This window comes from Mirounga leonina, unplaced genomic scaffold, assembly GCF_011800145.1.
Source record: "Mirounga leonina isolate KUSES-001 unplaced genomic scaffold, KU_Mleo_1.0 Mir_201, whole genome shotgun sequence".
Taxonomy (NCBI): domain Eukaryota; kingdom Metazoa; phylum Chordata; class Mammalia; order Carnivora; family Phocidae; genus Mirounga; species Mirounga leonina.
Window position 1 is genome coordinate 5,787,529 of NW_023270504.1, and position 23,194 is coordinate 5,810,722.

A 23,194-nucleotide genomic window follows, 5' to 3' on the forward strand; every position below is an offset into this window, starting at 1 on the left:
GGAACACAAGCAGGGGGAGTGGGAGAGGGAGAAGCAGGCTTCCTGCTGAGCAGGGGCCCCAACGCGGGACTCGATCCCAGGACCCTGAGATCATGACCTGAGCCGAAGGCAGACACTTAATGACTGAGCCGCCCACGCGGCCCAGAGCTAGAACCTTCTTACCTCAAATGAGGTGGTGGTTTCTTAACAACATCTCTGTCAGGACTGCGAGGGCACCGCGCTACAGCAGGCACTCTCTGACTGCAACTCTTCATTACTTTCCGAGTCCTGAGCATGAATATGTGAAAATGGAATTGATTTTTTTTCTTTTAATCTCTCACCCGATGTGTCTTGTTTCTCAGCTTGTGCTGAGAGACAGACCAGAGAAGGTTTGGTTCTGCTGCAAAGGGTCACAGGTGGGAGAAAGGGAGTTTGAGACAGCCACAGGGAACGTTTATTCGATGTCTTTAAGGATCAAGTGTTGAGAAGGCAAGATGTGGGGTAAGTATACGGCCTGGGTTTCTGCTTCTTGCTGGAATTCTCAGGGAAACTCCAGGAGCAGCATTAGGGGGAGCATACATGAACTCTACAGAACAGGTACGGGTTGATTGACAGCCACAGCCGAAAATGGTGACGTAACTCCACCGTCATATTGTTTGACTACCTTCCTTCTCTGGTGTATTATAAAGTTATGAAATACTCCTCATAATCCTCTCCTGTTCTCCCAGAGTGACTGACAGTGGTTATTGCAGTGAAAATAGTCTGAAGAGGAGTTCTAGAAGAATCAACATAGCAAGCTGTGTTCCCTTTAGCTTACACACACACACACACACACACACACAGCTAGAGACAATGGAGGTGATATCACCTTCTTAAGAAGAGCAGAGTTCAGGAAATGGGATAGAGTGGCCAAGGACCCCCCCAAGAACCTTCCTGGTGAATTTCTCAGGTGTCTGTAGGAAACAAAGACGGTCCTTACGTTTCCTAGCAGGATGACTGCTGAGCAAACGCACATGGGGACATGTGCAAGTGCCACAGCAAAAGAGAAGACTCATAAAGAGAGGATGGAGGCCCCCCCCCCCCCGCCATCCTGCCCAAGCCTCCACAAGAAGGTAGCTCCACCCTGTATCCATAGGTCCCAATTTAGGGATACAGAGGATAGGGATTAACACTCTGCAGGCTTGCCAGGAATTGCCACAGTATAGGGGGAAAGGCACACAAGACAGAGGAACATAGACATGATATCTCCATCTGGTGGCCAGATAGAACTTCTAACTACATCTTTCAAAAGGATTACTCACGACAAGAAACCTTTGAGGGCCTGGATCCCTCAGCCACCTGTACGTATAGAATCCACAGGAGCTACATGAGCAGGGATCCATTCACTCAGCAAAATCTTTACTGAATACCTACTATTTGTCAAAAACTGTTGTTGCCAGAGGATAGTCAACCAGACAAAGATTGCTTTTCATTCATTGAGAGAGATGGATAATAGATAAATGTACAAATAAGTACATAATATGAGACAAAAAGTAATTTTTAAAAAATCAGAGGAGAGGCGCCTGGGTGGTTAAATTGGTTAAGCATCTGCCTTTGGGTTGGGTCATGATCCCAGGGTCCTGAGATGGAATCCCACATCAGGCTCCCTGCTCAGCAGGAAGCCTGCTTCTCCCTTTCACTCTCCCCCTGCTTGTGTTCCCTCTCTCACTGTCTCTCTCTCTCTCTCTGTCAAATAAATAAATAAATAAATAAATAAATAAAATCTTTAAAAAAATAAAAAATAAAAAATCAGAGGAGAGTTAACTTAAATCAACAGACAACTGTATACAACAATGGCCACCCCTAGATGACCCATCTTTCACAAAAGTAAGAAAAGAGGAGAAGAAAGACAAAGAGGATGAAAGAGAAAATTATACTCCAAAACAAAGTTCTCTGGCTCAAGATAGCCTGGAATGAAGGGCCAAGGAAAAGCTTTACAGATATAGAAGAAGGAGATTTTGAACCAAAATGAGACTGCAATCTTAACAAGATTTTTATTTTTATTTTATTTTATTTATTTATTTTTAAAAGATTTTATTTATTTATTTGACAGAGAAAGAGAGAGTGAGAGAGGGAACACAAGCAGGGGGAGTGGGAGAGGGAGAAGCAGGCTTCCCATCAAGCAGGGAGCCCGATGCAGGGCTCAATCCCAGAACCCTGGGATCATGACCTGAGCCGAAGGCAGATGCTTAATGACTGAGCCACCCAGGCGCCCCTTAACAAGATTTTTAAAAAAGTCATCAGATTACAATTTTATTTGCCAATTATACTGGAAAAGAAGTTATTGGATTGGATTAATGTGAAACATAAGAAACAATTGTAAAGTTTAAGCAGCCTCATTACCCATTAGGGTAAGATCTGGATAAAGCAAAGATGGTAATGATTATTGGAAATATGCAGAACTACTTCATGCTGATAGACTGATGAAATGAGATGGATTGACCAGGCTTGTATCCTCAAGAGTCCAACAAGTATCTGTTCCAGTGTTTGACTGGCATCCCTCATGTGGTTAAAGGTAGTACTATGTGTGGTTTGGAAAAAACTCTTTTGCTATAATAAGCATTTATTAAGCTTTTTAGATTTTCTTAGCATAGGGCTTGTCCTCTGATACTCTCATCTATCGGATTTATTCTTTAGACTTTTTAAAAAGGGTTGAGGATTTGATTAATTCAACTTTAAGATTTTCATTTATTTATATGAGAGAGAAAGTGCACTGGGGGCAGGGGAAGGGGAAGCAGACTCCCTGCTGAGCAGGGAGCCCAATCTGGGGCTTGATCCTGGGACTCTGGGATCATGACCAGAGTGGAAGGCTGACGCTTAACTGATTGAGCCACCCAGGCACCCCTATATTAATTCAACTTTGGAGATGCTGAACAAATCACCCTCTTTGGTGAAATACCAGTGCAATGGATATTATTATCCCTAAGGAGAGTAGTCAGGCTTTTGTAGGGGTGAGTTGTATGGAAGAAACCCTTCGAAGCTAGTGGCGTTGAAAGGTTTTGACTATTACCCACAATATGAAATATATTAGAAAGTAAAGTGTCCAAAAAACAGTTGTTACCGTTACTATCTGCAATGGAATCTAATCTTCTCTTTTTTGTTTTATTTTAAAACATCTGGTTGAAACAATTAAAATATTTTTAAGAGCCACTAATTATTCATGACATGTAATTTGAAAACAAGCAAAAAACTGTTCTAAGTAAAGGCATGGCACATAGATCTGGGTTCAAATCCTGCTTTGATCATTATTAGCTGAATGACCTTGGGCAAGTCACCCCTCAGAGTTTCCAATTCTTTTTTTTTTTTTTTAAAGATTTTATTTATTTATTTGAGACAAAGAGAATGAGAGAGAGAGAGTACATGAGAGGGGGGAGGGTCAGAGGGAGAAGCAGGCTCCCTGCTGAGCAGGGAGCCCGATGCGGGACTCCATCCCGGGACTCCAGGATCATGACCTGAGCTGAAGGCAGTCGCTCAACCAACTGAGCCACCCAGGCGCCCCCTTTTTTTTTTTACAGATTTTATTTTATTTATTTGAGAGAGAGAGGGCACAAGCAAGGGGGAGGAGTAGAGGGAGAAGAAGAAGCAGACTCCCTGTGGAGCAGGGAGCCCTATGTGGGGCTCGATCCCAGGACCCTGAGATCATGACCTGAGCTGAAGGCAGACGCCTAACCGACTGAGCCACCCAGGTGCCCCTCTTTTTTTTTTTTAAGATTTTATTTATTTGTCAGAGAGAGAGAGACTGAGAGAGGGAGCACAGGAGGGGGAGCTGCACAGGGAGAGGGGGAGCAGGGAGCCTGACACGGGGCTCGATCCCAGGACCCTGAGATCATGACCTGAGCCGAAGGCAGACGCTTAACTGACTGAGCCACCCAGGCGCCCCAGAGCTTCCAATTTTCATCTGTAAAATGGGATCCATCCCTCTGAATTTGGTCAGTTAAAAAGTAATGTGCCAGGAGTTCAGCTGAGCTGTAGGAAGCTGAGGGAGCCATCCGCTGTCAGAGCAGCTGAATAAAAACAAACCAAAGTGAAAGTCATGGTAAAGCCTTTAATCACTTACTGCAGTGGTGTAAGCAAGAGTCTAAAACTGGAAAAAGTGCTGACCACTCCCTCTTCCATTTCCCCCCATGGAACAGTGCACCAGTAAGGTGGATCAGCACAGATGTGGGGGTATGTCACTGAGGAGGGACCTTTGACCAGAAAGCTCCTGCAGTTTTGTGGACTGAGGGCCAAGGGTTGGCAAGGACAACAAGGGGGAAGACTGGGAGAGGAAAAGTTGTTTTTGGGGTGATAGCCATTTTCACAGGTATGAGGTAGTATTTTATTGTAATTTTGACTTGCATTTCCCTGATGATTAGTGATGCTGGCCCATTCTTAACATCAGATACTTTTTTCTTATTGAATTATATGAATTCTTTATATATTTTGGATATTAACCCCTTAGTGGACATATGCTTGGCAAATATTTTCTCCCATCCCCAAAACTGCCTTTTCAGTTTTTGATTGTTTCTTTTGCTATGCAGAAGCTTTTTAGTTAGATGGAGATGCATTTTTGTTGATTTTTGTCCCATGTGTTTTTGGTGTCAAATATAAAAAAAATTGCCAAGACCAATGTCAAGCAATTCCTTTCCTATGTTTTCTTCTAGGAGTTTTATGGTATCAGGTCTTACGTTTAAGTCTTCAATCTGTTTTGAGTTAATTTTTATGAGTGGTGTAAGATAAGGATTCAATTTCAGTTTTCCTAACACCATTTGTTGGAGAGATTATCCTTTCCCCATTGAGTGTCCTTGGCTCCCTTGTCAAATATTAATTGATGATAAATGTGGGGGTCTATTTTTGGGCTCTCTATTCTGTTCCACTGGTCTATTTTTATGACAATACCATGCTGTTTTAATTACTATACTTCGTAGTATGGTTTGAGATCAGGAAGTGTGATATTTGTGGCTTTGTTCTTTCTCATCATTGCTTTGGCTATTTGAAGTCTTTTGTGGTTCTATAAAATTTTAGGATTTTTTTTTATTTCTGTGAAAAACATCATTGAAATTTTGATAGTAATTGCATTTGATCTATAGATGGCTTTGGTAGTATGGACATTTTAACAATATTAATACTTTCAACCCATGAACATGAGATATCTCTCCATTTGTTTATGTCTTCTTCAATATCTTTCATCAAAGTTTTATAGTTTTCAGTATACAGATATTTCATTTCCTTGGTTAAGTTTATTCCAGAGTATTTTATTGTCTTTGATGCCATTATGAATTATATAATTTACTTTATTTTTTCAAATGTTTCATTGTTAGTGTATAGAAATGCAAATGATTTCTGTATGTTGATTTTATATTCTGCAACTTTTCTGAAATTTTTTATGGTTCCAACAGTTTTTGGTTGAGTCTTCAGGGTTTTTATATATAAGATCATGTCATCTGCAAATAATAACAATGTTACTTCTTTTTCCAATTTGGATGACTTTTATTTCTTTGTCTTGTCTAATTGCTGTAGCTAGGACTTCTAGCTGTTGGAAGCTGGAATGTTGAATAAAAGTGGTGGGAGTAAGCACCCTTGTCTTGTTCCTGATCTTAGAGGAAAAGCTTTCAATTTTTCACCATTGAGTGTATGGTTAGCTGTAGATTTGTTGCATATGGTCTTTATTATGTTGAGGTATGTTCCTTCTATACCAAATTTGTTGAGGGTTTTTATCATGAAAGGATGTTGTATTTTGTCAAATGCTTTTCTGCATCTATTGAGATGATCATATGATTTTTATCTTTTATTCTATTAATGTGATGTATCACATGGATTGATTTGCATGTGTTGAACTATACTTGCATCCCAGGGATAAATCCCACTTGGCCATGGTCTATAATCCTTAGTGTGTTGTTGAATTTGGTTTGTTAACATTTTGTTGAGATTTTTTTGCATTAAAAGTCATTAGAGATAGTTATTCTACACTTTTCCTGTAATGTCTTTATCTGGCTTTGGTATCAGTAAAAATGGCCTGATAAAATAAATTTGAAAGTGTTCTTGTGCCTCAGATTTTTGGAGGAGTTTGAGAAGGACTAGCTTTAGTTCTTCCTTAAATGTTTGGTAGAATTTGCTAGTGCAGCCAACTGGTCTTAGGCTTTTGTTTGTTGGAAGGTTTTTGAAGCTGATTCAATCTCCTACCTTGTTATTGGTGTTTAGATTTTTCTATTTCCTCCACATTCAGTCTTTATGGGTTGTGTATTTCTAGGAATTTATTTCCTTTCTTTTAGGTTTTCCAATGTTGGCATATAATTTTTTTTATAGAAGGCCTTTAGGATCTTCTGTATTTTTTTTTAGTATCAATTATAGTATCTCCTCATTTGTTTCTAATTTTATTTATGTCTTCTCTCTTATTTTCCTAGTCTAATTAAAGTTTTGTCAGTTTTGTTTTATTTTTTATTTTTATTTTTAAAAAGATTTTATTTATTTATTTGAGATAGAGCAAGAGAGCGAGAGTGAGAAAGAAGGAGCAGGGGAGCAGAGGGAGAGGGAGAAGCAGGCTCCCCGCTGAGCAGGGAGCCTGACAAGGGGCTCAATCCCAGGACTCCAGGGTCATGACCTGAGCTGAAGGTGGACACTTAACCGACTAAGCCACCCAGGTGCCCCTGTTTTATTTTTTTTAAAACAGCTCTTAGTTCTGTTAGTTTTAAAAAAATTAAAAAAGGGGCGCCTGGGTGGCTCAGTCGTTAAGCGTCTGCCTTCGGCTCAGGTCATGATCCCAGGGTCCTGGGATCGAGCCCCGCATCGGGCTCCCTGCTCCGCGGGAAGCCTGCTTCTCCCTCTCCCACTCCCCCCGCTTGTGTTCCTGCTCTCGCTGTGTCTCTCTCCGTCAAATAAATAAAATAAAATCTTTAAAAAAAAAAAAATTAAAAAAAAATTTTAAGTAATCTCTACATCCAGCATGGGTCTCAAACTCACAACCCCAAGATCAAGAGTTGCATACTCCACCAACTAAGCCAGTCAGGCCACCCTAGTTTTGCTGATTTATAAAATTGTTTTTCTGGTGTCTATTTCATTTATTTCTGCCCTGATCTTGTTGTTTCCTTTTTCTGCTAACTTTGGGTGTAGATTATTCTTCTTTTTCTACTTCTTTGAGGTATAAAATTAGGTTTTTATTTGTGATCTTTCTATGTTCCTAAGGTATACATTTATCACTATGAACTTCCCTCTCAGAACTGCTTTTGCAGCATCCCATAGGTATTAGTATGTTGTGTTTCCATCTTCATTTGTTTCAAGGTATTTTTAAAAAATGATTTATTTATTTATTTTAGAGAGAGAAAAAGAGTATGATAGTGGGGAGGAGCAGAAGGGGAGAGAGAGAGAATTTTAAGCTGACTCTGCGATGAGTGTGTGGGAAGCCCAACGCTGAGCTCAATCTCATGACCTGAGCCTGAGTGGAAAACAAGAGTCTGATGCTTAACTGACTGTGCTACCCAGGTGCCTTATTGTTTCAAGATATTTTTTGAACTCCCTTTTGCTTTCTTCTATAACCCATTGGTTGTTCAGAAGTGTGTTGTTTAATTTCTACATATGTATAGATTCTCTAGCTTTTCTTTTGTTGATTTTTAGTTTCAAGCCACTGTGGCCAGACAAGATACTTGGTATGATTTCAATCTTCTTAAATTTGCCAGGACTTGTTTTGTGTCCCATCATATGATCTATCCTGGAGAATGTTCTGTGTGCACTTGTGAAGAATGTGTATTCTACTACTGTTGGATGGAATGTTCCATATATGTCTGTTAGGTCCATCTGGACTAATGTATGGTTCAAGTCCAAAGTTTCCTTATTGATTTTCTGTCTGGATGATCAATTAATTGCTGAAAGTGGGGTATTGACATCTCCTACTATTATTGTATATTGTCTATTTCTCCCATTAGATCTGTTAGTATTTGCTTAATATATTTAGGTGCTCCAATGTTGGGTATCTTATATATTTACAACTGTTGTATCTTCTTGATGAATTGACACTTTTATCATCATATAATGGCTTTCTTTGTCCCTTGTTATCATTTTTGGCTTATAGTCTATTTTGCCTGTCTTTATATAAGTATAGCTACCCCTGTTTTTGATTTCCACTTGCATAAATATCATTTTCCACCCTTTTACTTTGAGTCTATGTGTGTTCTTAAAGCTGTAGTGAGTCTCTTGTAGGCAATATATACCTGGGCTTGTTTTTTTTTTTTTTTTAAAGATTTTATTTATTTGACAGAGAGAGACGCAGTGATAGAGGGAACACAAGCAGGGGGAGTGGGAGGAGAAGCAGGCTTCCCACCAAGCAGGGAGCCCCATGTGGGGCTCGATCCTAGGACCCTGGGATCATGACCTGAGCCGAAGGCAGACACTTAACGACTGAGCCACCCAGGCGCCTTGGGCTTGTTTTTTCTTTTATCCACCCAGTCACTCCATGCATTTTTTTTTTTTTAAGTAGGCTCCATGCCCAGCATGGACCTCAGTGTGGGGCTTGAACTCATGACCCTGAGATCAAGACCTGAGCTGAGATCAAGAGTCAGACACTTAGCTGACTGAGCCATCCAGGCATCCCCACTCTGTGCCTTTTGATTGGTGAACTCAATCTATTTACAGTTAGAGTTATTATCAATATGTAAGGACTTACTGTGCCACAGTATTAATTGTTTTCTGGTTGTTTTATATTTCCATTGCTTTCATCTACCTTCATAAGTTGGTGATTTTCCTTGGTGGTATGCTCTGTTTCCCTTCTTCAGTTTTTGCGCATCAACTGTAGCTTTTTACTTTAGGGTTACCATGAGCCTTACAAAAGATATTTTTTAAATAAAATGGTCCATTTTAAGCTGATAGTAACTTTAATTGTCTACAAAAACTTGACCCTTTTACTCCCCCATTTTGAAAATAATTTTGATGTCATTCTCTACCTCTTTTTATATTGTGCATTCATTAACCAATTACAGAAATTACTTTAATAATTATTTTTAATACTCCTTTCCTATGACCTTTGTACTACAGTTAAGTGGTTAATATACCATCCTACTACAAATCAGAGCTTTCTAAGGCTAACTATATATTAACTTTTACCAGTGTGCTGTATGCTTTAATATGTTTTTCTGTCACTGACTAGTATCTTTTTATTTCAGCTTACAGAACTCCTTTTAGCATTTCTTGAAAGGTCTAGTGGTGAAACTCTCTAAGTTTTTGTTTGTCTGGGAAATTCTTTATTTCTTCTCAATATCTGAAGGATAACTTTGCTGGGTTAAGTATTCTTGGTTGGCATTTTTTTTTCTTTCAAAACTTTGAGTACGTCATTCCATTCCCTCTTGGCCTAGAGTTTCTGCTGAGAAATCTGCTGTTAGCCTAATGGGGGTTATTTTGTGGGTTATAATCTTTTTTTCCCCTGACTTCTTTTAGAATTCTCATTATTTTTGATTTTTGACATTTTCATTATAATGTGTCTTTGAGAAGGTCTTTTTGCATTGAGAGGATAGGGTTATCTACTAAGTCATAAATTGGGGTGTTCAAATCTCTCCCCAGGTTTGGGATGTTCTCAGCTATTATTTCTTAAAATAAATTTTTTGTCCCCTTCTTCCTCTCTTCTGGAATCCTCATTATTCTAATGTTCATTCTTTGATGGTATGCAATGATCATGTAGGCGTTCTCTGCTCTTTTTCTTTCTTTCTCTTTTTTTTCGCCTTCCTCCAATTGGGTTATTTTAAAAGTCCTATCCTCTAACTCATTTATTCTGTCTTCCATTTGTTCTGCTTTACTGAAAATGCTCTCTATTATATATTTCATTTCAACCACTGAGTTCTTCAGCTCCAGAATTTCTACTTCATTCTTCTTTTTCTTCTTTTAATGATTTTTATCTCCTTGCTAAATATCTCATTTTGAACCTACTTTTTAGGGGGATTTTATTGAATTGTATTTCTGAGTTTTATTGCAGCTTAAGTTTCTTCATGTAGAAGGAAATTTATAGCATTAAATGCTTGTATTAGAAAATAGGAAAAGCCTTAACTCAATAATTGCAGCTTTATTTTAAAAACCTTGGGGATGTTGGTTGGTACTTAGCTAATGAAATGAGGTGGAGTCTCTGCTGGTTTCCAGAGCTTCTTACCAGTCAGCCTTCTCCTCTCTGGCACCTGCCCTACAAACTTAAGTCCCTGTAGCCTTCCAGGACTCCCAGCTATATCTCTTCTACTCAGGGAGACTACTAGGCTCTTCCTACATTCTCTTTTCCTTGTGCAGTAGCCTGGAAACTCTTGCTGGGGCAATCCTAGAGATCACCTTATTTATTTCCCCTCTCTCAGAGATCACTGCTCTGCTGGATATCCAGTATCTGAAAACTACTCTTTGTTATACTTTATCTATTTTTCAAAAGGAGTTTTAGGTTGGAGGGTAGATATGGCCCTGATTTTTCCACCTTTGCCCAAGTGAAAATCCTGTTAATATTTGAAAGAGAAAATGTTCTTCAACTTTGTTAAGAATTATTTGAGGGGCTTTAAAAAATACTGATTTCTGGTCTCTACCCTATAGAGATCTCCTTAACCTGACTCTGGCAAAATTTGGGTATTTGCATTTTTACATACTTTCCTGAAGATTCTGCTGCAGACTGTCAGAGGATTAAAATTTAAGAAACACCTGGATAAGAAATTTGAAAGGAAATTGGACAGAAAAGTCAGAATCCCCTTGTGGAAGATTTTATATAAATAATGAATAGCCATTCTAGGCTTTTGTAGTATCCAAGAGAAGTTTTATAAGACTATTCTGACAGCTTTTCAAATTAAGGCCAATATTATCCAAATGCATAGTCTTTAACTATGATGATAAGAAATCCACACATAAATAAAAGTTCAGATGAAATCACTCATGTAAATTAAGAAGGTTTTTAGTAGCATTTTTTTTATTATGTATATTACTCAATTAAGATAGGATACCATTTTTGTGGGGCTTCATTTTTAAAAATGGCAGGACAACATGGATGCCTTTAATTAAACTCTTTTTTTGATGGATTTTTATGTATTTAATTTTACTTCACTATTACCAGGGCTTATAAGAAGAAGAAGAATAAAACTTTCTTTCTGATAAATACATCAAAGACCAAATATTTTCAGTATTAATTAGTAATTAATTAAAAGAATTATTAACATGAGCCCAAACACTTATGAAGTAATTAAAATGCACAGGTCACACTTTTTTTCATGGCTCATGCCATTGAATGGAACTCACTCCAGGTAAATACACTGCACAGACAGGGGTATTAAGAAACTCTGACAGAGGCTCTGATGATACTCATTAATCAAATGGAAAGTCTCTGCTTCAGTTTGATTGCTTAACATTTTCCTCTCCTTTTTCAGTGTGTTTGCTTCAAAATAACTTTTAAAAGGTTTCACAGATTCTGGGTGCCTGGGTGGCTCAGTTGGTTAAGCGACTGCCTTCGGCTCAGGTCATGATCCTGGAGTCCCGGGATCGAGTCCCACATTGGGCTCCCTGCTCAGTGGGGGGTCTGCTTCTCCCTCTGACCCTCTTCCCTCTCGTGCTCTCTGTCTCTCATTCTCTCTCTCTCTCAAATAAATAAATAAATAAAATCTTTAAAAAAATAAAAGGCTTCACAGATTCTGACAAAACTTGGAACATTTCAAAATTTACCCATAATTTTAAGTTTGATTTCTGGTTCGGTCTGCCACCTTGAAGGAAAACGGCTTTGTATTTAATTTTTCAAATGGAGATAACTATTATCATTTTGAAAGAGATTTCAGTAAAGTACGGTAGTTAGGTAGGAGACAGAGAGATATGCATACTGTACAATGTCAAGTCAATAATCTTTGGATTCCTTGCACTACATCCCTGACAAACCTGGCTTGGACTTGAATGTCATCAGTGACTTTTTTTTTTTTTTAAAGATTTTATTTATTTGACAGAGAGAGACACAGCGAGAGAGGGAACACAAGCAGGGGGAGTGGGAGAGGGAGAAGCAGACTCCCCACGTAGCAGGGAGCCTGACGCAGGGCTCAATCCCAGGACCCTGGGATCATGACCTGAGCCTAAGGCAGACGCTTAACGACTGAGCCACCCAGGCGCCCCTGTCATCAGTGACTTTTAACTCACTTCTTTTAAAGCAGCCTATTCTATCCTTAGCTAGTTTTGAACTAACATTGATTTCAAATCAATTTCTCTGTAGCTTTCTTACACTGATTTCACTGGGATTACAAAGAACTAGTCTCAAGCCTTTTCCACATGAAAGTCCTTTTCATGTTTTAAGAAAGCAGTATGCCCTCTGAGAATTCTCTTTGCAAAAGAAAAGATTCCTGGTTCTTTCAACTGTTCCCATTTGCCATGGTTTCCGCATTCTGGTTGCTGTCTTTTGAAGGAGCTGAAGTCTTTTGGGAAGAGAAAACTTATTGTGTAAGTCTTATAGATAATGGTCAAACATTCATTGATAAATAAATGAGTAAATGAAATTTATTGCTGAGGAAAGTTGAAATATAAAATAAAGCATATAACTTGGTCTACATATTGAGTATTATTGCTAATTTCAGAAAAAAACCAATTCTTTTTCAATTTTTTTTTTTTTTTTACTTGGTGTCTGGACAGATTTATGGGAAGCTGAACAAATATTCATCCTACTTAACATCTATGTTATAAAGTTATAGTTTCTAAATGCCCTTGAAATTCAAAGTGGCTTCTTGGCCTAGCACCTATTTGGATACTTATAAGCCAAAAATTGGTGATCATTTTCAAAATGAATGAATGTTTATGGCCGTATTTCAAGCTTATCAACCCCTCTTCAAAAGTTAATATATAGTAAGGCTTTTTGTTGTAGCATTAATGTATTCCTCCAACAGAAGTGCAATGCTTTGTGTTTCAAGAATTATTAGATCCTTTCCATTTCAAATCCTTTCCACACTGCTGTCTGAATATTCATGAAAGGACATAGTTAACTCTCCAGAGCAGTGTTGTTTACTAGAACTTTCTATTATGATGAAATATTTGATATCTACCCATTCTAACAGGGTAGCCACTAGCCACATGTGGTTATTGAGCACTTGAAGTCAGGCTAATATAACAGAGGAACTGAATTGTTTATTTTATTTACCTTTAATTAATTGAAATTTAAGTAACTATACGTGGCTAGGGGCTACCAAACTGGAGCAGCCTTAGTTGATGGACACTCAGAAACGCTTGCCTCTTAGACACTGTGCTCTGAGACATATTAACTGTGGTTAGATTTTTTCCTCTCCAGTTAAATGTGTTTTTTTTTTTTTCCTAAATTGCTCGTTGTGTAAAAGAACAATTTTAGTTACAATATAGGCATTAAAAGCCATGGTATTCGAATAGTCTTTTTTTTTTTTTAAACTAATGGCCTTTGCTTATTTCTCATGCATTGTCCAATTTTGTTTTATAATGTTTCTTTCAGTACTTTAAAAATAAAATCCTGGGGCACCTGGGTGGCTCAGTTGGTTAAGCAGCTGCCTTCGGCCTGGGTCATGGTTCTGGGGTCCTGGATCGAGTCCCACATTGGGCTCCCTGTTTGGCGGGGAGCCTGCTTCACCCTCTCCCACTCCCCCTGCCTGTGTTCCTTTCTCGCTGTCTCTCTCTGTCAATTAAATAAATGAATAAAATATAAAAAAATAAAAAAAATAAAAATAAAATCCTTGCTAAGTATCTTAGATCCAGAATATGGCTATAAGTTCAAAAGTAGTAAAATGGGTATTTTTAAGGGGGAGGAGTAAAAAGGGAAGAGAAGGAATCACTTATTTTTCAAAGTTAAAAGGTCACATAAGTAATAAATTGACTTGAATTTTAAAACGATTGTCTTAAAACAATAACAAACAGTTGGAGTATGTCAGATATCAAGTCTTGGGATATAAGGAATCTTTGCCATTGATTCAAGGTTGACTTATGCTACTTTGTAAATAAACATTTAGCATATAAAATACTGAGCAGAATAGAGGAATGGGAACTCTTTAGCTCTCTTTTGAGTGTTCCAAGGACACCTGCAAAGACTTTTTCAAAGATTTCACACTACAAATTGTCTTAAAACCCCAGAATTCTCTGTCTCAGAGATGTGGTAAGGACTGTCTCTTGGTAGTTATGGGCATTTTCAAAGGCTTGTTGCTCTTTCTGGTGGAATTGGTCAGATGGTTTCCTGATAGGTAGCTTAACTTTAGATACCAGGAAGCAATAATCAGAAATGGAGTAGGAAGGCAAAGGGCTAATGTTCAGTTGCTTGAAGACGTCACTAGTACAAAAACATTTTCCACTCCCATCTCTGGATCTTTGTTTATGTTATTTCTTCCTCAAAAAAAAAATCTATCCTATTGTTCAAAGTCAAGCTCAAATGTCACCATCTATAAGATTTCTCTGATCATGTGAATTAAAGCCATCTCATTCCCTTCATTTCTATAGTGCTTTGATGATATTATTCATGGCTCTATCTACATACCATCTTCATCACAAGTCATGTTCTCTAGTAGTCTGGGATATCACTTAGGCAGGGCTTACATCTTACGTTTCTTTGTACCAATTCCCAGCATTTAGCACATGGTAATGATCTGAAGCCATCCTCATCTTTTTTTTTTTTTTTTAAAGATTTTATTTATTTATTTGAGAGAGAGAGAATGAGAGACAGAGAGCATGAGAGGGAGGAGGGTCAGAGGGAGAAGCAGACTCCCTGCCAAGCAGGGAGCCCGATGCGGGACTCGATCCCGGGACTCCAGGATCATGACCTGAGCTGAAGGCAGTCGCTTAACCAACTGAGCCACCCAGGCGCCCACCATCCTCATCTTTAAAATGGGAATAATAAGCCACCAACTGCACATATTGTTCTGAATACTGTTGCTGCATGACAAATTACCTCAAAACTAAGCAGTTTAAAACAATGATTTTGTTGTGCTCATGACTTGTGGGTTAGGCATTTATTTATTTTTAAAAGATTTATTTATTTATGAGAGAGATTGAGAGATGGGAGAGGGGCAGAGGGAGAGGGAGAGAGAGTCTCAAGCAGATTCCACACACTGAGTGCGGAGCTCAACCTCATGATCATGACCTGAACTGAAACCAGGAGTCGGATGCGTGACTGACTGAGCCACCCAGGGGCCCCTTGGGTTAGGAATTTAGACAGGGTTCATCTGGGTAGCTCTTACCCAGGGTTCATCTGGGTTGGATGTCCAAGTTGGCTCGCTCATAAGACTGGCAGTTGACCAGAACACCAATCTGTGGCCTCTTCCCAGTGGTAATGGAAGGGTAATCAGCTTTCTTACATGAAAGTTTAGGGTTCCAAGTGCAAGGTTTAAGCAAACAAAATGGAAGCCGCACTGTCTTGGGTGAGCTGGCCTTCAAAGCTCATTGTGTGACTTCTAATATAATCTATTACTGTAAGTGTTCACAAGTCACCCAGATTCAAGGGAGGGGAATTAGACTCTGCCTCTTGATGGGGATGGCAATATCACATTGTAAAAGAGCAAATGAAATGGGAGGTATTGTTGTGACAATTTTTGGAAAATACAATCTGCCACATACAAGTAATACATGTGAAAACACTTTGGACCTCAGAGAATAATGGCCATATTCACTCATATTTTACCTTCTTTTTAAATTTTTTTAAATCACACCACCTTTTGAACTTTGACCTCTTGAGTTCTATGGCAGGTCTGATACTTACCTAGTGAGTCACACTCAAGTAAGGGCTGTGGCAAAAAATGCTCACATGCAGAGATTGAGCAGTAGTGCTTAGAACTTTGAGCTTGTCTGCCCTGCTGCTCCACTCTTCTTTCTTTCTTCTGATATATTTTTCTACTCTTACTTTGTTTTGTCAGCCTTTTATAGGACTGGTTCTATATGCTGTATTTCTCTTCATTGGTGTATACTTCTCAGAGTATCTTCATCTTCTCATTTCTGAAGCAAGGGATGTTCAATGAATAGAAACATTTCATTCTTCATAGCAAAAGGTTAATTTTAATCCCTCATTGTCCACAGTTGGAAAGAATCATTATCTTAGCCCAAAACTCTTTAGGTGAGATTTTTGTTTGTTTGTTTTTGTTTTTAGGTAAATGAAAAAGAGAGCAAGAAAAAAGAGGAGAGTGCCTCTTTTTGCTGGGGATGTGGGTCAATCCCAATAAAAGTACCCAGGAGAGTACCTGATATAGTAGACCCTGAGGAAATACTTGTTATAGATAGCGTTAAACAAATCAACATTCACCTGGTGCTGACCACATACCAGATAGACACTAGTTAGTGGACGCAAAGAAATATGAAGAGCCAGTCATCAAACTAGCTGGGAAGACAACTCTTCATTACAGAAGCAGAAAACTAACAAAACAATTCTGTTCTGTAAGGTCCAAAGCTAGTGGATAACCATAAATTATAATCTTGGGACCAGTGGACAGAACTAGCATTCTTAGGACACCTTCTGTGTGCTAGTTGGTTGACTCCCTTATTTCACTGAATCCTCACAACAGGGCTATGGGAGAGAAACAGAGAAGGGAACTGATGGAGCAGAGAGGGGCATAAAGAACCTAAAGTCATGCACTTTGCAAGGGGAAGAACCGGAATAAACTTCAGCAGCCTACATCAATGTCAACTGACTTTCCCTGGCTTTGACCCCTATCCTCAAGATAGAGAGACTCCCTTTCCTCTTCTGAGATCTTTTTCCGCTTAATCATAGAGGCTGTTACATGACGGGGGCTACTTCATAGGCAATTCTGTGTTGTTGACTCTATCTTTCTAAGAGACTATCTGATGCCCTAACTGATCAGGGTTCAATTTTTCCGATGGCCACTGGAGGGCTCCCCACTGTAAGCTTTATAGACAATCACCAGGTATTACTTAAACACGCTTTTTATTGTTGTTCTTTCTGAAGTTTGATTAACTCCAGGCCTTTGGGAGTTGGTGAGTGGCTATGTCACTCTTAAAAATGAGGGATGAGTAACATTTGGCTGGAACCAGATTGAGTCAACTTTGGGCAGAGGTCATGTAAGGATCTTGCCACACAGTTCTTTATGTATCCCTGAGACCAGGCTGCCCACACTTTGCTTCTCAAGTCGCAAGCCCACACATAATTCAAGCAATACACCTGTACTTCTGACCTACAGCCCTGCATCTACTTCTGCCTTTGTTGACTACCAGCTTCTCACTGCCCTCCACGTTGGACTCTGCCCTAGGGGCGAAGGCCTTAGCCAGGGCAAGGATGTAATTTGTTCACTGCAGGAGCCTTGGGATATTTTTCAAAGTGGGCCTCCAGGCTCTTTGCCCCTGTGTTGTCTTAAAGCAAGGGGAGGCCAATAAGAGGGGATCAAGGAGGTTCCAGTTTGCTGTCAAACAAAATGCATTCTCTACTCTCTACAACTTTTCCCTGCTGGTTGATATATCACCTTGCCTGGTGCCCATACGGTTTAAAACACACAGAGAAGGAAGTGTTGGACTCAGTGAAACATGTTGTGAGGGTAGAATTTCATATCACAGCAAGATGATATTTTTCAGCAAAGACTCGGAGCCCTCCAAAATATACCAGAAAGAATGACACACTGTTGTGTTCAGCTGTTCATGGATACTTGAACTTTTGAATAATGATTTTAGAGGACCTATCCTGCTAGAAAGTTGTTTGGAAACTAAAGTGGAACTTTAAATAGGGTCTTCTCAATGAAAAACACTGCCAAAGTTTAAACAAGAATTATTTCGTTCGAAAGCAAATCGCTCCAACTCTGGAATGACTTTCAACAGAAGAAATCAGGAGAGAGTAATGTGCTTCGTGACAGACTTAGGTAGACACAAGAACTAGTTATGTGCTTCCCTACTGTGTCAAATCAGCCACCACAGACAAAAACTGAGAAAGCTGGAATGCTGAATATCATCACTGTTGTGTTTCAAGACCAAAACCCCAATGAAAAGCACATCTCCACTGACCAAACAAATGCAAATTGTCTGCTCATTTGGAGGTAATTGGTCTCCTTAACCCTGTGGTACCCCTATGAGTTGAAATCATTGTTTTCCTTTTAGAGATGGAAGGGCAGAAGCATACAGCAGGCAAGCAGTTGACTCAGGTTGGCCAGGTTGTGGTCATGGTGATGAAAGTGGCTTGGTTCTCGTCTTGGCTCATGCACACTCATGTTGAGTAACTAGGTCCCACCTGAGACTGTAGTTTTCATCTTTACTTCCTCCAGCAGTGGCATTGGATGCGTGAAGCCTTTTGGCAAGAGATCTGTATAGGCAAGATTAGATAGTAGGCTTTCCACAGAAGCCTCCCTACCCAAGCTGTTTAATGTTCTGAATCACAAAAGTCAGAGATGAGACCATTAGTCAACACCGGAGATTAGAGCCGACATTCCCATTGGCTCAGGTTTGACTAGTCCAGTCAGAAGTCAAGTGAATACCCACCGACCCATAAGCCTGACAGCAATTTTCCACCCTGGTGGGAGGAAGCAGCAGCATCTATGTGGTTTGGTTCTAATGACATTAAATTGCCAACACCAAGCTCTGCAGCTTTCATCTCAGAAAACTCCACCCTCCCAAGTCCGTGGTTGGCAATTCCACCCATGGCCTGGATTCTGGGATGCTGCTTGGGTGGTATGTAGAGTAAGTCCTACCCTGGCTAGACCCCATCTCCTGCCTGAGCCATCGTCATGCCAAAATAACGGGATGTGTGGAGTCCTTTAAGACATGGGCCTCTAAGTGCGAGGCAACTGCCTCTGTACCACTTAGTATTAATTATTTACTTAACTAACAGAGGAAGTAGATATGAAATACCCAGAGAGCTTTAGCCTTATCCTAGGTTCAATTTAAGCTAATCACCCGTCTTTCTGGAAATGCCTATGTGGGTTTTTCTCGGTAAGTGCAGTCAGCAAGTCTGAACAAAACCCTCCTATGCTGGTCTGACACGGCTATGTTTGGACTCATATCCTGCAGGACTGCATGACCAAGACGGCTTTGCTGGTGCTCTGGGCCAAGTGAAATGGCAAAGATATGCCTTTGTGAAAGAAATAGAAATTTCTCGGATGGAAATGAGTCTGAGAGAATCGGGTCCTCCATCTTGAACTTGAAAGAAGCTAAGCATGGAAAACGTACACTCCTCAATCATCAGGGTTGCAGAATAAGGGAAACATTTTTAAACGGAGATATAAGGGAAATTGGTAAGAGGAACTATCTCTATACATACTTAGACAAGTGAGAGAATAATTTTTGTTGGTTCTTGGCACTGCTTTATCATAACATGGCTGGATAGTTTGCTGGATACGGAGGCTGGAGTGGCATTGAAGACCAGAATCACACCAAAGAGCCTCTCAAGACAGTTTACAAGATCCCGGGGTTTAGACATAGAAATCATGATCATTCAAAGTATTCATTCTCTCAGAATCACATGCAAAGTAAATGTGAACTCTGAGCCCAAGATCTAAAATCTGGGGCAGCATTGTTGCCAGTTAGGTTAAAATAAGGCACCAGGTAGGATAAACAAGTTTGTGAATTATATGGTGTCCTTTGCATTTCCATTAGAGGGCATTCTTGCTTCACAAATTCCTGAGTTTTCTGGTCATCAGAGAACCTTTTCTTCCAAGGCAGGTCTGCATGATAGGTGGTCTGACCTGGCAAATGGCATGCCCAGCAAGGTAAGAGAAGTTGAGAGGAAACAATATGGCATTTCTTTTTTCCTGCTTTCAAATCAAAAGTGCATACCCAAGGTTAACAGAAAGTGGCTCTGGCCAAAACTGTTTTCCTGGGAATTGTTTCGTTTCACAGACCTTGTACGCAGTACTTCCATGGACCGCCAGAGCCTTTCCCGGGGGAGCCTGAAAGGGGAGACAGTTGATTTTTTAGAGAGATTGTGCAAATGCAGCCAAGCAAACAGGAAGGTGCCTGGAGTCCTAGACGGGGCCTTTCCTCCCTATGTGCAGTCACTGGGGCCCTGTGTCGGGGGGGATGAAGCCAAGGCTGAAGCAAACTGAGTACCTTCCCCAGCATCTCCAGCCTCTCGGGCCAGCCAGCTGCTTCCCCAATCCCGATCTGGTCATCGCATGTACCTTGTTTGTGTGTAAGTAGGCATGGCAGGTATGTGTGCGCGTGTGCGTGTGCGTGTGTGTGTGTGTGTGTGGTTTTGTGCATGTGCACCACCCTAAATGAGAACTCAGTGCATGCACGTGGTGCTAGAGTCATTATGAGGGTGTTCCTGTTTCGGAGAAGGAGTCACAGGAATGGTGTTGACGAAGTGGTTCATACTTCCCCTGGCTGTGCTCTGAATGAGGGAGACACATGTGGGAAGTTATGGTTTTTGATGGGTGGCAAAACACCTGTGGACAATACATATAATTCTGGGTGCACACGTGGGATGGGGATGAGACACAATGAAGAAGTTGCTTCCTTCCAGAAGGGGCTGACAACTGTCTCCTAAAGAGAGAGGCTAGTGCTCTGCTGCCTGTGGAAGATCTGCCTCTTTTTTTTTTTTTTTTTTAAGATTTTATTTATTTATGTGACTGAGAGAGACACAGTGAGAGAGGGAACACAAGCAGGGGGAGTGGGAGAGGGAGAAGCAGGCTTCCCGTTGAGCAGGGAGCCCGATGCTGGGCTCGATCCCAGGACCCTGGGATCAGGACCTGAGCTGACGGCAGACGCTTAATGACTGAGCCACCCAGGCGCCCCAGAAGATCTGCCTCTTAAGCCATGTGTCAGTTCAAGATGCTGTAACAAAGTCCTCGTGGCCCATGAACAGAAGGAATTTGTTTCTCCCTCTTCTGTGGGCTGGAAGGCTGGGATCACAGTGCCAGAATGATCAGGTGCTGGTGGGAGCCCTCCTTCTGGTCGTGGACTGCTAACTTCTCCGTCCATCCTCACGTGATGGAATGAGAGTGAGGGATCTCTCTGGGTCCCTTTTGCAAGGGCACTAATCCCATTTGTGAAGGCTTCACCCTCATGACCCAATTACTTCCCAAAGGTCCCACCTCCAAATACCATCACATTGGGATTAGAGTTTCAACCTATGGATTTCTGGGGGACACATTCAGTCCATTCAACGATGGGAGAGCTCAGTGGGGCGAGCTCATAGGAACTTTTGAACCCTCCCTGGTCACCCTGAGGTGGCTCAGGATTAAGGCAGAGAGCAGCAAGGATTCTTTATCAAGGCATTGGGTTAGGAAGCCAGTCTGCAGAAAGAGGGGTGCAAAGGTGGGATATAAAGCTCTCCTTCACCTTGGGCCTTAGAGGACAAGAGCTAGAGTTGCCCCAGGGTTAAGCAAAAAAAAAAAAAAAAAAAAAGTAGCTGTCTTTTACCATGATGAAAAGGGTTTCGTGCGGAGTGGTTGTGGAGAATCATGTCAGGACAGTAACATAGATTTTACGAGATCCTTAAAGTACAAAGCTGGCAGAGGACTGACGAATTTTGGGAGAAACCAGATGACTAAACTTGTCTCTAATGGGCTTAAGTTCGAGACCCTGGGTAGGAAAATGAAACCTGTAGCAGGAGGGCGAGAGGGCAGGGCCTGCAAGCTGTCCCCTTGGCAAGACCTTGATGCAAAGTCATAGTAATTATTGCCCCAGGAGGGGAAAGCCTTGTTCTCTCCTGCAGCCTGCAGCTCCTGGTTTTACAACTGAGGCTCCTGGCCCTCATTTTCATTTGGGCTCTGCAGCAACAAAGCACCTTTGGCCCAAATCTCTCATTTTCTATTTTTAAAAAGCAAGGATTTAGGCGTCCAGGGGAACCTATAATTTCCCCGGCACTTGAAATGATCAAACCCACCCCAAGGTGCGGATGAAGCTCAGGTCCTCCCGCACAGGTTTTGATGGTCCTACCCAAACACCGAAGGTTGTCTTTTCTGTGAGGTGCAGTCACCATTGTTCCCTTGCTGGGTGCATTTTCTATCTCACATAATGGAGCAGAGAAGTGGGTGTGCTCACGGGTAGAATGTGGAACCTAACACCGGGTTCTGTTATAGGCCTTCGGCTTGCAAAACAGGAGATGGTTTGCCAAATTTAGAACCCCCTGGAAACCTGTGGATTTGGAACTCCAGATAGAATTCCAAGGTTTTTTTTTTTTTTTTTTTTTTGAGGTTCGAGCTCTTTCAACTTTTGGCACCAATGTGACTTCCTGTTTCTAAGAAAAAAAAGCTTTAAAAAGTTCCATTGAAAGAACTTCTAAAGTGCCCTGGACATCCAGTGGTTTTCACAAAACAATATTTTGATGAGTTAAGTGTAAATGTATCAGAAACATATGGATTAAATTTCCCTTGAAACACGCAGGGGTTTGAGAAAAGGAGGGGAGCAAGCAGGCCAAACACACTTTAGGGTTTTACCGAACCCAAAGCATTTGAGAAGTACTTGGAGGTGTTTGAGTGAGCCCCAGGCTTTAGCGCCGGCCCACCCGGGCTGGCGACAGCCAACTTGCATCCAGGCAGACACCCATTTCCCAAACTGTGGTGGTTGTTTGTACAGTCGGGGAAACGTGAAGCTCATGGAACTGACCAGGGCGCACGCCTCACCTCCCCGACCCAGTATTCCAGCCCCGAGCAATGCATCTGGAAGAGCAGTTGGCAGTGCCTTTGGGGGTCCCGATGACAGAGCACAATGGCTTGGGCACGAGATTGCCATAAACCAGATTCCGATGAAATGAGAACCAACTGAAGCCTCCACTCCAAACTTTAATTGGACCCGTTGCTAGGAACAGCGATATTTCCCCAGCTTGATGTTCCTCTCTTTCCCTCCCCAGTTCAGCTCCTGTTCTGTCTGTCTGGTCTTGGCTGACACTAGAAGCAAGAGGTCTCAAACTCTCCCTCCAGGAAACATGTTCTCACGTGATTTCCACCTCCATGCACGGAAGGCAGAAGTGTGAATGCGGTTCACAGAAGCACCACTATCTAGAGGGTTTGTGTGGGGGGGTTGCACAAAAGCCTTTCCTGGGAAACACCAACTTCGTTAAGGTTGGCTCTGGGGCATGTGGATCATGCCGCACAGAACAACGGCCTTGGAAAGGGAACAAGGGACCCAGAGCAGCGAGGCAGCCGAGCAATTCAGTTTTTCCAGTAAACCAAGAATTCCCAGAGAGAGTAAAGACATTTCTCCTTTTTTTTTTTTTTTTTCTCACCCTGTTTGCTTTCTTAGAAGATGATGTAGGTCTTCTCCTTCTGTTTCTCAAAGATTCCTGTTCACAGCCGTATACTCTGCACCCAGTTACCTAAGAGCTGGCCCCCTTTTTGTGGGTAAGTAGGGA